The sequence below is a fragment of the Ursus maritimus genome, unplaced genomic scaffold (assembly GCF_017311325.1).
Source record: "Ursus maritimus isolate PB19 unplaced genomic scaffold, ASM1731132v1 scaffold_25, whole genome shotgun sequence".
In the NCBI taxonomy this organism is placed as follows: domain Eukaryota; kingdom Metazoa; phylum Chordata; class Mammalia; order Carnivora; family Ursidae; genus Ursus; species Ursus maritimus.
Genome location: NW_024425008.1, coordinates 20,046,954 through 20,063,405, shown reverse-complemented (window position 1 = coordinate 20,063,405; position 16,452 = coordinate 20,046,954). Strand labels below are relative to the sequence as shown.

General features: G+C 41.8%; 1 protein-coding gene and 1 pseudogene across 2 annotated transcripts in view; one reads left to right on the top strand and one right to left on the bottom strand.

The window, feature by feature from the left end:
• The window catches only part of STON2 (stonin 2), a 150,750-nt gene that overhangs the window by 29,921 nt on the left and 104,377 nt on the right, over positions 1–16,452 (bottom strand). The gene's annotated exons all lie outside the window — the stretch shown is intronic.
• LOC103673461 lies at positions 611–12,009 on the top strand (annotated as a pseudogene).

Genomic DNA, 16,452 nt, shown 5'->3' with positions numbered 1-16,452 from the left:
GAGCCCCTATGGCAATCAGCTTAGCCTAGCACCGTCCAGGAACCGCTCAAGCTTGCCCAGACTGTGGATATGCAGAACCCTGAGCTAAACAAATGATTGTTGGGGGTGGGGGAGGGTACTAATTTTCAGCGTGGTTTTTATGTAACACAGTACAAGCTGACATACCAACTTCCTGAAGCTTGAATTCTCAGCTTTTCTTCTGATTCTGTAAACTATTATATCCTTAGAATAAATTCCTTTTGCTGTAAGTTAGTAAAGTTGGCTTCTGTTGCTTGCAATCCAAATTATTTAGTAGCCAGGCAGGAGACAGAGGACAAGATCTTTGTAGGAACCATGGGCAGATATAAATTTCTAGAACCTTCCAAACGTGTCTGGCTTTGAGCCAAACTATTTCGTTGCTCCTCTCCACTCTCCCTCATTCTTTTCACAAGGAACTAGAACAGTATTTTTATTGCTTAAACAATACAAGACACATACTTCAAACTCTGGTAAGGTTGGAGGGGAGGAATTTTAAGGCTCTTCTCTGAAGAATCGTCATCTTTGGTCTGGGTCACCCTAGGCAAAAACAGGTGAGATATGGATTGGTTCTGACTGCACTGCCAAGCGGTAAATGGGCTGTGGCTCTAGGCTGGTTCATATCCTGGCTACTCCATCTACTCACACTGTGACCTTAGGCAAGTTACTTAAATGTACTAGGGCTTTAGTTTCTTCAACTGTAAAATGGAGATAACAGTAATACTTACTCTTTTAAAAAATTTATTTATTTATTCATTTATTTGACAGAGAGAGAGAGCACAAGCAGGGGGAGTGGCAGGCAAGGGGAGAAGCAGACTCCCTGCTGAGCAGAGTGCCCAATGCAGGGCTTACTCGCAGGACCCTGGAATCATGACCTGAGCTGAAGGTAGACCCTTAACCAACTGAGCCACCCAGATGCCCCAATATTAACCTCCTAAGTTGTGGTGAGGACTGAGTTAATACCTGTAAAGCTTACATAGCAAACATTTTATAATATTTGGTGTTATAATGATTATTCCTTAGAGTCTAGGTACCCTTGGGGAACAACTTGGAAAGAGACATCTGGCACTGTGGGAGCTCCCATAAAGCCACGAAACAGGTTTTATTTCTAGTCAGGGCTCTGCCACAACCTTGCTACAGTCGTGGGCAAGTCTCTCTGTGCCATTTCCCCACCTGTAACATGGGATAATCATAATCCCTGTTCTAGTTTGGAAGCAAATATGAAATAACACGTATGTAGGAATGTTTCTAAACATTGAACAGTGCTTAAGTGCTGTTTGGTAAGGTCTATTATTACTATTCAGAGAATGAGGTATTTCCAGGTTCCAGATAAGTCCTACAATTTCTCATGCTGTTTGAGTAGGTCCTGGCTGGGTAGTTATTGCATTTGAGATAGTGAGAGAGAGAGAGAGAGAGAAAGAAATGCAAAAAGCAATCTTGGAATAAAGATTTATTTACAGATATATTAAACCAAAACCTGTGTGTTGTGAGGCTTGGTTATGTATCAGATCAAAGAGGTCATAGCCTTTTCAAAAGTCTCCCAGAGACCATTAGTGTTTCTGAGAAAGTAAATGAAATCAAGTAACCAGAGAGCAGGGGAAAGTGGAGGGCCAAGAACACACTCACACCTTGCTACATCCTGAGCTGCCAGATGCCACTTAACTGACTTGTTCCCCAACTGTCCGTAGGACCAGGGTTGAGTGTCCTTTGCCTCCGCGGGGGTAACTCGGGATTTAGCAAGGCCCACCGAATCGAATGCACTCATCTGTGAATTCATTTTAAAGCACACTGCTTTTTATAATTGTTCCAGCCACCAAGTTCTAAACTAAGTAACACTTGGGTTCTGTAATATAAAGATGAACTTTTTTGATAATTTTAAGGAACAAGTCATATTTTAGAAAATTTGGATGGTGCAGAAACACATAAAATTAAAAGCACCTGGGGCACCTGGGTGGCTCAGTCGGTGAAGCATCTGCCTCTGGATTGCAGCTCAGGTCACGATCTCAGAGTCGTGAGATCGAGCCCCAGCTCCGTCTCCGTAAAGGGCGTGGAGACTGCTTAAGATGAAATAAGAGCACCCAAGTCTTGCTGCCGCCTGAGATTACTGATGTCGTATGACAGTGTTTCCTTCACGCCGTCTCACTAGGCACATCTGCATTCATGAACACGCACCTAACTACAAAGCAGGGATTCTTCTGCATATGCAGTTTTAGAGCCCACATTTTCTTTTGCTTAATATTCGCAGATGAGAGTTTTCACGGGACAGCGTTCAAGACCAGCAGTGTGCAGGACAGTAAGTGGCAGCAGCTGTTGGCAGTGTCCGAGCAAGCTGTTCGTATGAGCATTACGTATGCTAAGGGAGTCTGGAGGCCAGTTGGTATTAATTCCAGTACAAATATGCAATGTCTGGCTGCCTTGGTAGGGACGTGCAGGATATGTGAAAAGTAGTAAGGAACTGTGATCGTGGATAAAGGGTGATCAATGCTGATCATTTGTTTCACGAAGTAAATGTGAGGCGACTGACATTTAGTCAGGGACTTCAGTAGACAGCAAAGAGGTAATGGGATCAGGATTTCTATTTTCAAATCGAAAGCTTGCCTGGCTGTGACAGGCTGAAATGTTGACAAACACGCTGCCTTCCACTCTTTAAAAATAGTAACCTTTGTTTCCCACACGGAGGGCATTTCCTAAGGTCAGACTGAGCCTCTTCTGCAGCTGGACACACAGCCGATCGGTGTGTGGCCACTCATTGCCCCTTCTTTGCATAAATGAGAGAAGTCGAGCGAAGGACATAAAGCTGGAACCATCTGCCCACTTCAAAGCATGAACCTCAGTGACGTTAGAGGGCAAGTTGCACAACATAAAACAGAGGTTTGCTTCCTCAAAGACTTTTCAAGAGCATGCACTGCATAGCGTAGAGTTTCTATCCTATCTCCAAGAGCAGACGGGGGCAAATACACTAGTCAGCATTCGATAAAGGCTGTTAGCAAATAAAGAATAAACAGTCCCAAAAATATTTAGAGAGGAGGAATGTAACTATTCTGTCTAAAACCTTAAGATTTCTGGTGAAGATTAAGGGGGTAAGGCGTGTGTGAGTGAAGAGAAGCACAAACTGAATCAGGGCAACATTGAGCCAAGGAAAGAGATCTTTATGGTGTTCATTTTTCTGCAAAGTATTGAATCTGGGATTGGATTGTCTAAACCCCCATAGCCCCTGGTGACTTCTGGAGTGTGTCTGTAGTTCTGTGGTGAGCTGGGGAGTAGACTTGAGGTTTTAGGGCAGGAGAGGGAGCTGGAAGGAGAGAGGGATAATAACCCGCCATGCCTCCACGTTCAAGACAACAGCAGTGGCTCGGCTGACGCTCACCAGTCATGTACCAGATGCCAGGTGCTCCGCCCGACTGCACTGGAACTCTCGATTTGATCCTGGAACACTGATATAGGGTAGGTCCTACATTGGGGACATCGAGGCACGGAGGTTAGATGACTTGACCAAAGTCACAGACTAGCAAGTGGTGGATCTAGGATCTGAACCCAGGAAACGGGAGCTCTCCACCCTCAGCTTGACCACTCTGGGGTACCGCAGCGCTGACCGCCGCTCAATGTCTGTGGAACTACCTAATCTCCAGCAAGTGACTCCATTTCCAAAGTCTCAGTTTCTTCACTTTAAAAAAGCATAATAAGGGGCGCCTGGGTGGCACAGCGGTTAAGTGTCTGCCTTCGGCTCAGGGCGTGATCCCGGCGATCTGGGATCGAGCCCCACATCAGGCTCTTCCGCTATGAGCCTGCTTCTTCCTCTCCCACTCCCCCTGCTTGTGTTCCCTCTCTCGCTGGCTGTCTCTATCTCTGTCGAATAAATAAATAAAATCTTTAAAAAAAATAAAAATAAAAAATAAAAAAGCATAATAAAAATCATCTGTCCACCACAACATGGCTGTGACAACCAAAAGAGACATGGGAATGCATGGGAATGCCACTTGTACCATAGGGCATGCTTTCCGTCTTAAATTACTTTCATTATTACTGATGAAAGAGAAAGAAAGAGGGCACTATTTCTTCATTCTGAGGTTTGTTCTTTGTTTTGTATGAACATTTTAATTTTAATAATCAACATCAGGCAATGGAAGTAACCGATATTCACATTAAGCATTGAGGAAAAGCAGAAAACATTCCCTCTCTCAGGAATCGGTGATTAGAAAGAAAAACAAAAACTGATTATTTTGACAAGGCAGTGACTTAGAATGGCTCTCTGGGGGGCTCTGTAGCCCCCGTGATAAAGCCTGCTCTCACTGCTGGCAGGCATTGGACCCTCCCTTTCTGGAAGTGGAAATGAACTCTCAAGGATTTGTGGCTCTCCAGATAATGACTTCCTGTTCCACAAAAACAAAGCATAGCAGGGGGAAATCACAGCCTATCTCTGGTCCCTATTCCACATGTTAGGGTTATTCTCAGTCCAGTCCAAAAAGAGGCTTCTCCAGCTCCGGGCCTCTAAATCCTCAACTGTTAATTGGATGGACAAAACTGCCAGAATTTAAAGCCAAGGTTAGATAGAGTTACCTTTGAGCAAACTCACCCTGGACTCAGATCAATCTGCTGGGAGTCATTAAACTCCTGAGCAGGGCCGAAGTCTTTGATCCATATACTTCTATCACAGTACGGCACAGGCATGATCTCTTTGTGTTTATTTTCCCACTCTGACCACTACATAACAGGCTTTTGAAGTGAATTATGCTGGGAACTTCATCTAGGAAGCTGGGAAAGTTGGGAAAAAGGAAAAAAAGAACATCTCAAGAAATTAAGTGACAGAAGGTCAAGAAAGAAGAGTTTAGTCATCTACTATTAAATGAATTCTTTTTTCAGTCAATCTATACACATCCAAGTTTTATTACAAAGTATGATGGGCAGAAAATACAGTACTTCTTATACAGGAGGTGGAAACAGAAGGAAAGGGTGAAAATTAGGTTTAATGTACTCAGGAAGCAAGAAAGAAAGTCATAGATGTAACACTCCACTTTCGGGTGCCTTTGAAGTTGCCTTCAATGGAGGTTTGCCATTGTGGTTTCACAGCACAGTGTTAACATTTTATTACGAGCCCTGTGTACAATCAGTCCTGTGATAATAATACTTTAAAAAGAAAAAATGGTGGGGCACCCGGGTGGCACAGCGGTTGGGCGTCTGCCTTCGGCTCAGGGCGTGATCCCAGCGTTCTGGGATCGAGCCCCACATCAGGCTCCTCCGCTATGAGCCTTCTTCTTCCTCTCCCACTCCCCCTGCTTGTGTTCCCTCTCTCGCTGGCTGTCTCTATCTCTGTCGAATAAATAAATAAAATCTTTTAAAAAAATAAAAAGAAAAAAAGAAAAAAAATGGTGATTGTACATTTCTGCAAGGGGAAAGCTTCCTCTCCACTGACCATGGAATGTCACAAAACCTAGAGGATAGAGGAGAAGTTAAAAAGTTTTCAGAAGGAACTGATAGGAATGGGTCTAAAGTCTACCAATCTGTAATCTTATTAATTACACAGAAGGTTAAAAAACTTTCTTTTTAACACAAGCAATCCACGGTCACTGAAGAAAATGTAGAAGATACAGGCAAGGGGGGCAGCCCAAGTCCCATGTTTACCACCATGATAAGAGACATCTGTGCTATTATAAAGGTTGATGAAGGAGAAACTGAAAATAACAACAGCCAAAAGTGTCCACAAATTAACTGTGGGACTCAGGTAGGGCTCATGGGACACAAAACTGTGCATGGCACTAGGATCTGGTGGTCACTTTGAAAAACGAGCCTGGACTTTTGTCCTCTTCCGCAACTCCTCTGAATATCTGTGGAATATTACAGAAGTTATTCACACACGCGTAGAATAATGTGTTGTACAGAATACCTTGTGAGACCATCACAATAAATGAAGAAAAAGTAAAATTAAACACCCATTAGTAATAAAAACTCTCAGCATACTAGAAATGGAGGACAATTTCCTCGATCTGGTAAAGGGCATGTATATAAACATAAAAAAAACTCAGCTAACATCATAATGGTGAAATATTGAATGTTTTCCCCCGATTTCACTGCATGCATGACAACACGGTAAGGGAATGAAAAGCGAAAGAAAGAGATAAAACTGTCTTCATGGGTGGCATGATTGCATACTCAGCAAATCCAAAAATATCAACAAAATCATAGAAGCAATGAGTGAATGCAGCAAGGTGGCAGGATACAAAGTCATTACTTAAAAAAAAAAAAAACTAATTATATATCTAAATACTAGTAACAGGGGCAGCACCTGGGTGGCTCAGTCAGGTAAGAGTCTGCCTTCAGCTCAGGCCGTGATCCCAGAGTCCTACGAATGAGCCCCAGGTCAGGCTCCTTGCTCAGCAGGGAGCCTGCTTCTCCCTCTCCCTTTGCAACTCTCCCTGCTTGTGCTCTCTTGCTCACTCTCTTACACTCTCTCTCTCAAGTAAATACATAAATCTTTAAAAATAAATAAATACTAGTAACAAATAACTGGAAAATGAGATTTTAAAAATTACAATGTCATAAAAATTTCAAATATACAGAGTAAATTTAATGAAAGATATGTAAGACCTCTGTGCTTGAAAACCACAGAACATTAATGAGAGAAATTAAAGAAGGCCTAAACAGTGGAGAGATTTCATGTTAATGGATTTGAAAACTCAAAATGTTAAGATGAAAAAGTTTCTGAAATTGAATTATAGAGTCAAAGCGATTCCAAAAAAATCCCTGGACTTTTTCCCCCCTTTGGTAGAAACTGATAACTGTCACTTTTTATCAAAGTCTGTCAATAGCCAAGATCATCTTCAAGAAGAAAAATGTTGGAGGGCTTATATTAACTAAATTTTAAGATTTACTATTAAGACTCAGTAATTAAGATAGGATAATAGGAAAGACAAATAAGTTAATAGAAGAGACTAAAGAGTCTAGAAGTAAACCCATATACATATATACTCATTTGGGTTTTGACAAAGGTGCCGTAGAATTCAGTGAGGGAGGAAAGTTCTTTTCAATAAAATGTGCTGGAGCTACTAGACATACATATGGAAAAAAACAGACCTTATCCTTTTCCTCTCTATATATACCAAAATTAAAGTGAGAAAGATCATAGATCTGAGAGCCAAACTTGTAACACTTCTACAAGAAAACATAAAAAAACATTTCATGACCTTGCAGGATGCAGTGATTTCTCAGGACACAAAAAGCACTACCATGAAAGAAAAAAACTCAATAAATTGCATCATATCAATTTATTTACCGAGATATCACTTAAAAAGTTAAAAGGCAAGCTACCAAGAAAAGACATAGCCAGAATACATAAAGAATTCCCGCAAATCAATAATAAAAAGAAGAATAACCAATAAAAAAACAGACCCTTCATAAAAGAAGCTCTATGAATGGCCATAGAGCACATGATAAGGTGCTCAACACCACCAGACACAAAGGAAGTGCAAACTGAACTACAGGGAGATACGACACATGCACTAGGAAGGCCAAAGTTGGAAAGCATGATAATATCACGTTATAGGCTAGAGAACAACGAGATCTCTCTTTGATTGCTGGTAAGAGTATGAAGTGGTAAAATCACTTTGAAAAATGGTTTAGCAGCCTCGAATAAATTTACACATTCACCTAACTTATGACCCAGCAATTCCACTACCATGTTTACATGCGAGAGAAGTGAAAAATATGTCCACAAATAGAGTTGTTCAAGAATGTTCATAGCAGCTTAATTCATTACAGTAAAAAACTGGAAACACCCCAAGTGTCCATCAATAAGAGAATGGACAAGCCAACTGTATCATATTCATACAACAGAGTCCTACTGTAGCGATACACCTAAGTGAACTGTTTAGACATACAGCAACATGACAAATCTTAAAACCACTACCTGAACCTCAGAAGTTACAATCACACCATCACTTACCCTGGTTCCATTGATTCATTTAATCTCATATGAGTCCTATAAAGTAGATACTATTATCCATCAGTTTTAACAATGAAAAAGATTCACAGAGGGAAAATAATAGCCAAGATCCTATTTACTCATTCATTAGTTCATTCAATGTGTACGGAGCATATACTGTTCGCTAACAGGTGGTGTGTCACAGGCTGAGGACAAAATGTTAGCGAAACCAGACACAAGACTTAAATCCTGTCCTTCCACTATGTACCACCACCAGGTACGGCGACAGGCCCTACATAAAAAAAAAATGAGTAAGACACTAACACTGCTATACAATTACGATACAATACAAAGTGCTCTTATAGGTATATGCAAAGTGCTGTGTGAACCCCAAAAGGGAAATGACTGATAATTCTGCCTGAGTTGGTTGAAGCCAAACTGGCAAAGGGGCTGACATTCCCATTGGTAATATAACAGCAGAGTGCTTTCAGGCGTTGGGAAAGAGTAGAAAGAATTCAAGATTTGGAACTAAGTCCTCCTGGTGGGGATGCTGGCTCATGTGAGTAACCATCCAGCAACTTGAGGGATGGTTGTGGGAACTGGAAATAATACCTAAACATCTAACCACATGCAGAAGAAACTCAATTTATAGCAGCTTTTAGTTTTTGAACAACTAACTGGTGTTAGTCATACTGCCAACAGACATCTCCTATTGCAGGTGGTGCGTCAGTCTCCAGAAAGGCTTACCTCTCAAAACAAGGATGTGATTACCTTTTAAGGCTGAAAAGCTTAAGACTAGACCCTCGACCCACACAGTGATTTGCTGGCTTTTGATCTCCCCCTCACTTGAACATGACTTGTGCCCAATATACGCCATGAGATTGTGTTACGCGGAGTTGGCTCTCTCGGTTTAAGTGGCTTATACAGGGTTAGAGGCCAGGACCCCAAAACACTTGGACTAGTGGGAACAGCAGCCACCCTGCATTGTGCCTTTTCGTACAAAACCACTCAGAACACGCGCTTGATCGCTGCCTCCTGTGCGCCCAGCTCATAGCAATGCTCCCTCTGACCGGCATCATGCAGCCCTATCCGTCTACGGACTCCTACAACAGATGCTAGTGCTAAGTATTAAATTAATCTGAGACAGCCTAGGAAGGGAGGGCCAAAGTGGCAGAATTTTCTCAATACACAGAGGCTCTTCCTGTGGCGCCTGCATCCAAGATTTTAATCTAGATAATGAAATAGGTTCGGTGTCCCTTCTGATGACCCAGCAGGTTAGTGGTGCTGAATATCAAGGCATTTACAAAACAAGAGGTCAGAAGTTGTTTGCGAGGCTGAGTGGCTCTTTATTGACATTTCCAGCCCAGTTAGAATAATTACAGCGAGAGTGGCCCTGGCACCAACCTCTCCTAACCACACAGGTTTCTATGTGCACCGTTGACTGATGAACTGACGCAGAAGGGCGTTTACATTATTTAATCATCAGAGCAAACACTGCAAACAGCTCTGCAAGGAGCACGGTACAGGGGAGAGAGCAGGCTTGCACTGGACCACAAATGGGCTGTGGGTAACGTCAGGCAAACGGTTTCCGTTCTCCAAGCCTCAGGTCCCTCACCTATAAAATGGGATAATGACGCCCTGCAGGATGTTGTGAGCGTTACAGAGAATGTAGGCAAGTGCCTGGCATAATGCCTTGCACGTACCAGACACCTAATAAATGGTTGCTTCTGTTATCATAATTAATGGAAGGCATGGCCATCGAGAGTTTTGGGGGAGCCAAGAAGAAGATATATGCTACGGGTTGATTGCTTTTGTTGGCTAAGGGCCATGTTAAATGGCTCGTAGCCTGCTTAGGTGGAGTGGAGTTCAGGGAAGGGTTGGTGTGGGATGGGGAGGGGGTGGGTGAGTGGAGGATAATAGGAGAGACAAAGAGGGGAGAGGAGGGGGAAAATCAAGAGCTTTCAGGAGAAGCACATATATCTTGTTACTAGACTATAAGGTATTTGAAGGCAAAGCCCAGGTCTTACTTTATGTACTTTTTACCCTGTTTCTGCTCATTATTACAAGCTCTCTCAGCATCGAACATAATACCTGACACCCAGCAGACAATGGGTAACTGTTTACTGATCCACACCTGGATCGGCACCGACTCGCACTCGCAGGTGTGGCTCTGACTAAACAGGAAAAGGAAACGGACAGTGGCGGTGTGGGACAATGGTCGAGCAGTGGTTCTGATAACCAGAAGTGCCCTTCGTCCCAGCCGCTGAGTCACTGCGCCATCACACTGACAAATTGTGACAGGTTCCATTCACAACACCAATAATGATATGAGGTCATTCCCTCGACAAAGCAATAAGCCCCAGATAAAGGCTCCAAATCTTTTTTTTTTTTTTAAGATTTTATTTATTTATTTGACAGAGAGAGACAGCCAGCGAGAGAGGGAACACAAGCAGGGAGAGTGGGAGAGGAAGAAGCAGGCTCCTAGCGGAGGAGCCTGATGTGGGGCTCGATCCCATAACGCCGGGATCACGCCCTGAGCCGAAGGCAGAAGCTTAACCGCTTTGCCACCCAGGCGCCCCAAGGCTCCAAATCTTAACACGGGAAAGGTCTGTCTCAGTCTGTCACCTTCTACCCCAGTTAGCACATCAGGTATGTGAACTATTTTACTGTCCCGTCCTGGACTAGGCATTCTACATACTCTTTGTTCATTAATCCTCGTGACAAGGCTATGTAAGGTATTTAGTATAGTTTATCGGTGAAGAAAATGGAATTCACAGAGGTGAAGTAACTTGCCTAAGGTCAAATATCAACCAGGCTTCAAAATCATAGACAGAAGGACGTATATATCAAAAGTTTTCACACACCGAGTACATCCATGTAACCAGTACCAGAGGAAGAAATAAATCCCCTTGTATCCTTTCTTGTCATGCCCCCTCCAAGGGCAGCCCCTCTTCTGACTTCTCTCAACTCTATGAGTTTTGCCCGGAACACTCCAACCTACAGTCATTTCCCCTTCCACTGAATTCTTAAGTTTTTCTCCTCTATAATTTCCCAATACCTTCTTGGAGTGTCAGTTATTTGTTCTGTTACATACCTTGTCTTTCTAATTATGACTGTTAGAAGCACCTTGAGGCCCGGTTTTATACTTCTTTACATCCCCTAGCACGCCTAGTATGGAGAACTTACTTCACAGTATAATGTCCCTAACAGTTACTTTCTGCTCTCTGTGTATCTGGCACTGTTATAAGCACCTTACTTGGATTATCTCATTTAATCCTTCCAACAACCCAGTGAGGTAGGTACTGCTGTTTTCTCCCTTCAAGAAATGACAAAATGGAGGCACAAAGAAGTAAGCTGCCCAAGGTCATACAGCTAGGGAGGGATAGTCGGGATTCAATTGAAGCATTGTTACTCTCTTTTCATAAAATTTTTATTCAAGTGTAAAACACACACAGAAAAAAGACAACATAAATCACATATTTAAAGTTCAACAGTTTGCATAGGGGGAGAAAGCGACTATGGGGACAACAAGTCTTCAACTAAGCACTGGGATTCAGCTCCTTCATTTCCAACACGGAAGAAACTTACATCAATTCCCTGGACCCTGAAAAGCTATTATAACACCCCTCTGATAAAAACCACTGGCTCAGGGTCTGCAGGCTTCCTTATCATTTTATCAAGGGCAGAAAGAATCATCCTGATGTCACAAACAAATTGGCTACTTTGTCCCTTCGATGTTCCCAACCAGGTTCCTTGGGCCAAAAATCAGTCATCGTATCTCAAGCTGTGATGATAAAAGTTGTATTGAGCAGGATGTTGTCAACCAAACCAGGAACCTTGGACAAGAGTTCTGGCTGACAGCACATGGCAGTATCCTTCTTTGCGATGAAGACTGGGATAAAGCTCTGTGGGAACAGATCAGCACCCCATTTGTCTGGGGCACAGCCAACTACTGTGGCAACAACAGCCCTGCAAGCAACACAGTTATGGCACGTAACAGTAACCTGGCGTCAGGCATGCGTGTTCCCACGTCTCTGCTGTATGTTCTGACATGGAAAACCAACAGAAATGCCCAGTAACGGAATATCTTTCTCATCAAATGCCAGACCCTAGAAGACTCTTGCTTCTTCCTGCTACCAGTGAGTTCTTCGTTTTTTTCCTCCTAATTTAATTATAGAAAAATAAACTGTGACTTTTTTTTTAAAGATTTTATTTATTTACTTGAGAGAGAGAGAGAGAGAGAGCATGCACACAAGCAGGGAGGAAAGGGAGAAGTAGGCTTCCCTCTGAGCGGGGAGCCCGATGCAGGACTAGACCCCAGGACCCTGGGATCATGATCTGAGCCGAAGGCAGAAGCTTAACCAACTGAGCCACCCAGTGCCCCAAACTGTGACTTTCTGACAATTACCTTTTTTATTTCCTCCCTGCTTTGAGTCCTCACTCATTTTATGCAAGAAAGAATCCCCAAACTCAGAAGAACGGTCTCAAATAAAGCATCAATGTAGACAGCTTGAAAAAAAAAAATTTTTTTAAATAAAGTTGAATGATTTTTACAAAACGAAGACACTTGGATAATTCACACCCAGATCCAGAGACAGAACATGATCAGCACCCCAGAAGACCCCTTAGTGCCCCCCATTCTAGTTACTAACTGCACCCCTGCTCCCCCAGGGTATCTGCTATCCTGACTCTTCACACCATATATTAATTTATTACTGAACTTTATATAAATGAAATTATATAGTATGTCCTCTTTATACTGGTGAGATTCATTCACTTTGTTGCACGTGGAGTGTTAATTTACATTTCTATGTCATACTGCATTTTCTATGCTGAAGTGTGTGGATGTGATGTGACTGATTTATCTATTCTGGTGTTGATGGACAGTTGATGGATTTCAGATTTCATTAACCGTAGTTAATGCTCTGTGAACACACCTTTTGGTACATAATATGCGTGCGTTTTTCTTGGGTACGTAACCAGGTATGGAATTGTTATGTCACTGGGTATGTGAAGTTGATCATACCAACTTACCCTCCCATCTGCAGTGTTTGAGAGTTCTGCTGACTCTAAATCCTCACCAACACCTGATATTGTCTGTCATTTTCATTTTATTTATTTTTTAAAGATTTATTATTATGAAGTTGTACACCTGCTGGTTATTTGGGTATAGGTCTTTTCCAAGCACCTTTTCAAGGCTTTTGTCCATTGGGTGGTCTGCTGTTTTAGAGTGGATGTGTTCCTTATATATTCTGGATACGAGTTCCCTATCAGATAAATCCACTGCAAGTATCTCCTCTCATGATGTAGCTTGCTTTTAACTCTCGTAATAGTATCTACTGGTAAACAGTCTTAATTTTAATGTAGTCTAATTTACCCATTTTTTCCTTTATAGTTAGTACTTTTCGAGTCTTGTTTAAAATGCATTTTTTAGGGGCACCTGGGTGGCTCAGTTGTTGGAATGAAAATGAAACTGAAAATGGTTGACAGCACTAGAAGAAACCATCTGAAAGTCCTTGCCAGAGGCCCAAATTCTGTTCTACCCCCCCTTCTGAGTATGGCTTTTCAGCTTGATTTCTGTTTTTCCTTCAATTCTGCGAGCACACCCTTCCCCTTACCCCTCCATCTCCTTCCAATAAACTCTCCTTCTAAAAAAATGCCTAATTAGCCAGAGTCTATTTCTGTTGCTTACAACCAAAGAATCCTACTGAATCCTGCATTCACTCTCCCTATAGTGACCTCATCTATTTTTATATATGGCACTAAACACAAAAGTACAGCTTGACTAGTCACACTGTGCAAACAAGAAATCTCACCTTCTTGAAACTCAGTCCTCATCCTTTCATGACTGAAGTATGATTTAAAAAAACTATGATAGCTTTCTGACATCCCAGGGCTGGTTGTGCCATGACACTCACATTAAGAAAAACAATGTCATTTTCAACTCATTGGCTCCTATAGGGAAATGAAGAAGGGGAAATCTAGCTAAAACTGCACATTCTCCAATAAAGCGGACAATAAAAAGGTACAATAGAGCATTAACCCCTTAACAAAGTATCCAGCAAAGACAGCTCTGCAGCTGTGCCTAAGCATGATAATTACTACCCTTCTTTGCTGATGGCTATAATAACGAGTACTGATAATTTAAGTGGAAGAGCAAACAATACGTCGTTGTGTAGAGTATTATTTAAATAAGGAGCACTTCTAAAAATTAAATTATCCTGAATAGGCAGCGTGGGGGAAAGGGGTGACAATCTGTAGAAACGCTGTTATAATGGGAAGGGTGTTTGGGGAATCATCTCAATAATCACGTGCTCAGGCCCTTCATGTTTCACAAAATTAAGAGCACAGACCAACGTTAACAAGAGAGATTTTTAAAAACAAACAGAAACTATAGCTCCGAATGAGTCTGAGCTGGCAAGTCATATTGCACTGATGCAATTGTAACATCAGGCATTTCTGGATTACACCTTTTGGAAATGTTTTAGAAACTGTGGTGTTTTCTTCAGCATGACCTTAGCGGTGGCAAATCATTCCCTGAAGTTGACTGGGTTTGATTTCTCTAAAACATTCAAAACTCAGAGTCAAACCTGGTGGGTAAATTTCTTTAAGTATATTTCCTTCTTAAAAAAACATAGCGTGGGTTTCAGAGTTAGAGAAATCTGTACTCTGACACTTCCTGGTATGTGATCTTGAACACAAGACAGTCTACTTGAGTCTCCATTTCCTTCTACATAAGAAGGGACTAACGGTCTTTCTGATGGGTGGGGCTGATAAATGAAATACTGTATCTGAAGCTATTGTATCTTTAGCTTTTACTCTTGTGACTAAGGAAGGAGAATGGCTTTTGTCTGTCCAGTGCAAACTGGTTCTGAAGGGACTTCATAAAAAAAGTTTACAGATTTTAGGCATCACCATTAGTGAATGACAAGACTTGCAATGTCTCTGGATTTAGGCAATCCAGCTCAGACCCAGAAATTATTTTTAAAAGGATTCTAAGAACAAAACACAATCATAGGGTCCAAGTACTAACGTTGGAGCATTTATGCACAGAGCCGCCTGTTGGTGTCAGAGGAGACCCAGACACCCATGTTCTAATTCTGAATCCATCCGTAGCAATGCCCATGAAGGGGCCCATGAACAAAGGGTAGCTGCTGGTGCAGAGAAAATGGAAAGAACTGATGGAGGAAACAGAAGTTCTCAAAGGAAACCAGATTCATCTTTTACCCACAGACATATACGCTAAGGGCCTGCGGGAGGATCGGGGCAGAATGGCTGCTTTAATAGGCTGCATCTTCAAAATTCAGAGGGCGGGTTTCTAGGATGGTGCTAGCCAGGCAGAATTGGCTGGTCTTCTGATAGTGAAGCTTTGTTTGGTTCAGCAACGGGGTTAACAATCTTTCCTTGGCATTTGCCCAAAACCTTACTCTGCCCTACTTCCGTGGGAACAGAAATAGGTCATCAAACACCCAAAAAATCTGGTTACCTTGACCCCTGGTTACCATGGCCTCTTAGTGTCCTTATTGATAAAATGAGAAAAATTACACCTACCTCATGGTACTATGTGTATTAAATGAGATCTCAAGAAAAGCATCATTATAGTGTCTGACACATAGCAGTTGCTTGATAAATAAGTAATTACTCACTTTAAACAAAGAAGGAAATACCAAATGTTGCAAGTGAACTGCTAAGAAGATAATCTATAGATCAAGAAAAAAACTTAGTCTAGTCTGGATAATTCTATAATTTGCTGAATCTTGGTTTTGAATAATTGCTATTATATCTTGAATGCATATTTTCTCTAAATATTTTCTCTATACCTTCTTGTTTTATCTACATATATCTTAAAATTTTGCTTAGTTAAAAAAATTAAAAATCACTTAACCCATCATCCTTGAGAAAATCTATTCATAAATATCCAGGTCTTGTGCTCTGCAGATCTAACCTTTTCTTTGAATTACAGAGCTAGAGGATGAGGTTCCATAGAGGATGGATATTTAATAGATGATGAAATACTCCTTCAGTCAATCCTCTGGACCAGGTATGGAGTTCAGAGGTCTGAATCTGTTTCGATCATGACGGTGTATCTAAGAGCATACAGTTAGTGGAGGAGTTCTCCTTCAGAGGGGAAAAATAGGAACTGTTCATTCTGTCATCATTGCCTCTTTTGCATAATAGATGTGTATTTCCTATGGCCAGTCAGGGATAATGTGCCAAAGACCGGAAGAGACTGGGTCAAAGGTGTCATTATCTTGTTTGAGAATCCTCCATGCAGATGACCACCCTTACATTTCAAAAACAATGGCTCTCAAATCATTTGATGTCCATGGTTACTTTGGAAGGGCAATAAACAAAAAGACCACACATAGAGGACCCTGAATTAGGCCTGGAAGACCTGTCCCTCTGCCACTCAGAGAATTCATTTAACACCCTTGGGCCTCGATTTCCACATCTAGAGAGTGAGGGGGTTGGATCAGATAACCCTGAATTTGTCTAGTGTTTAAAACTCTATTAATTTATAC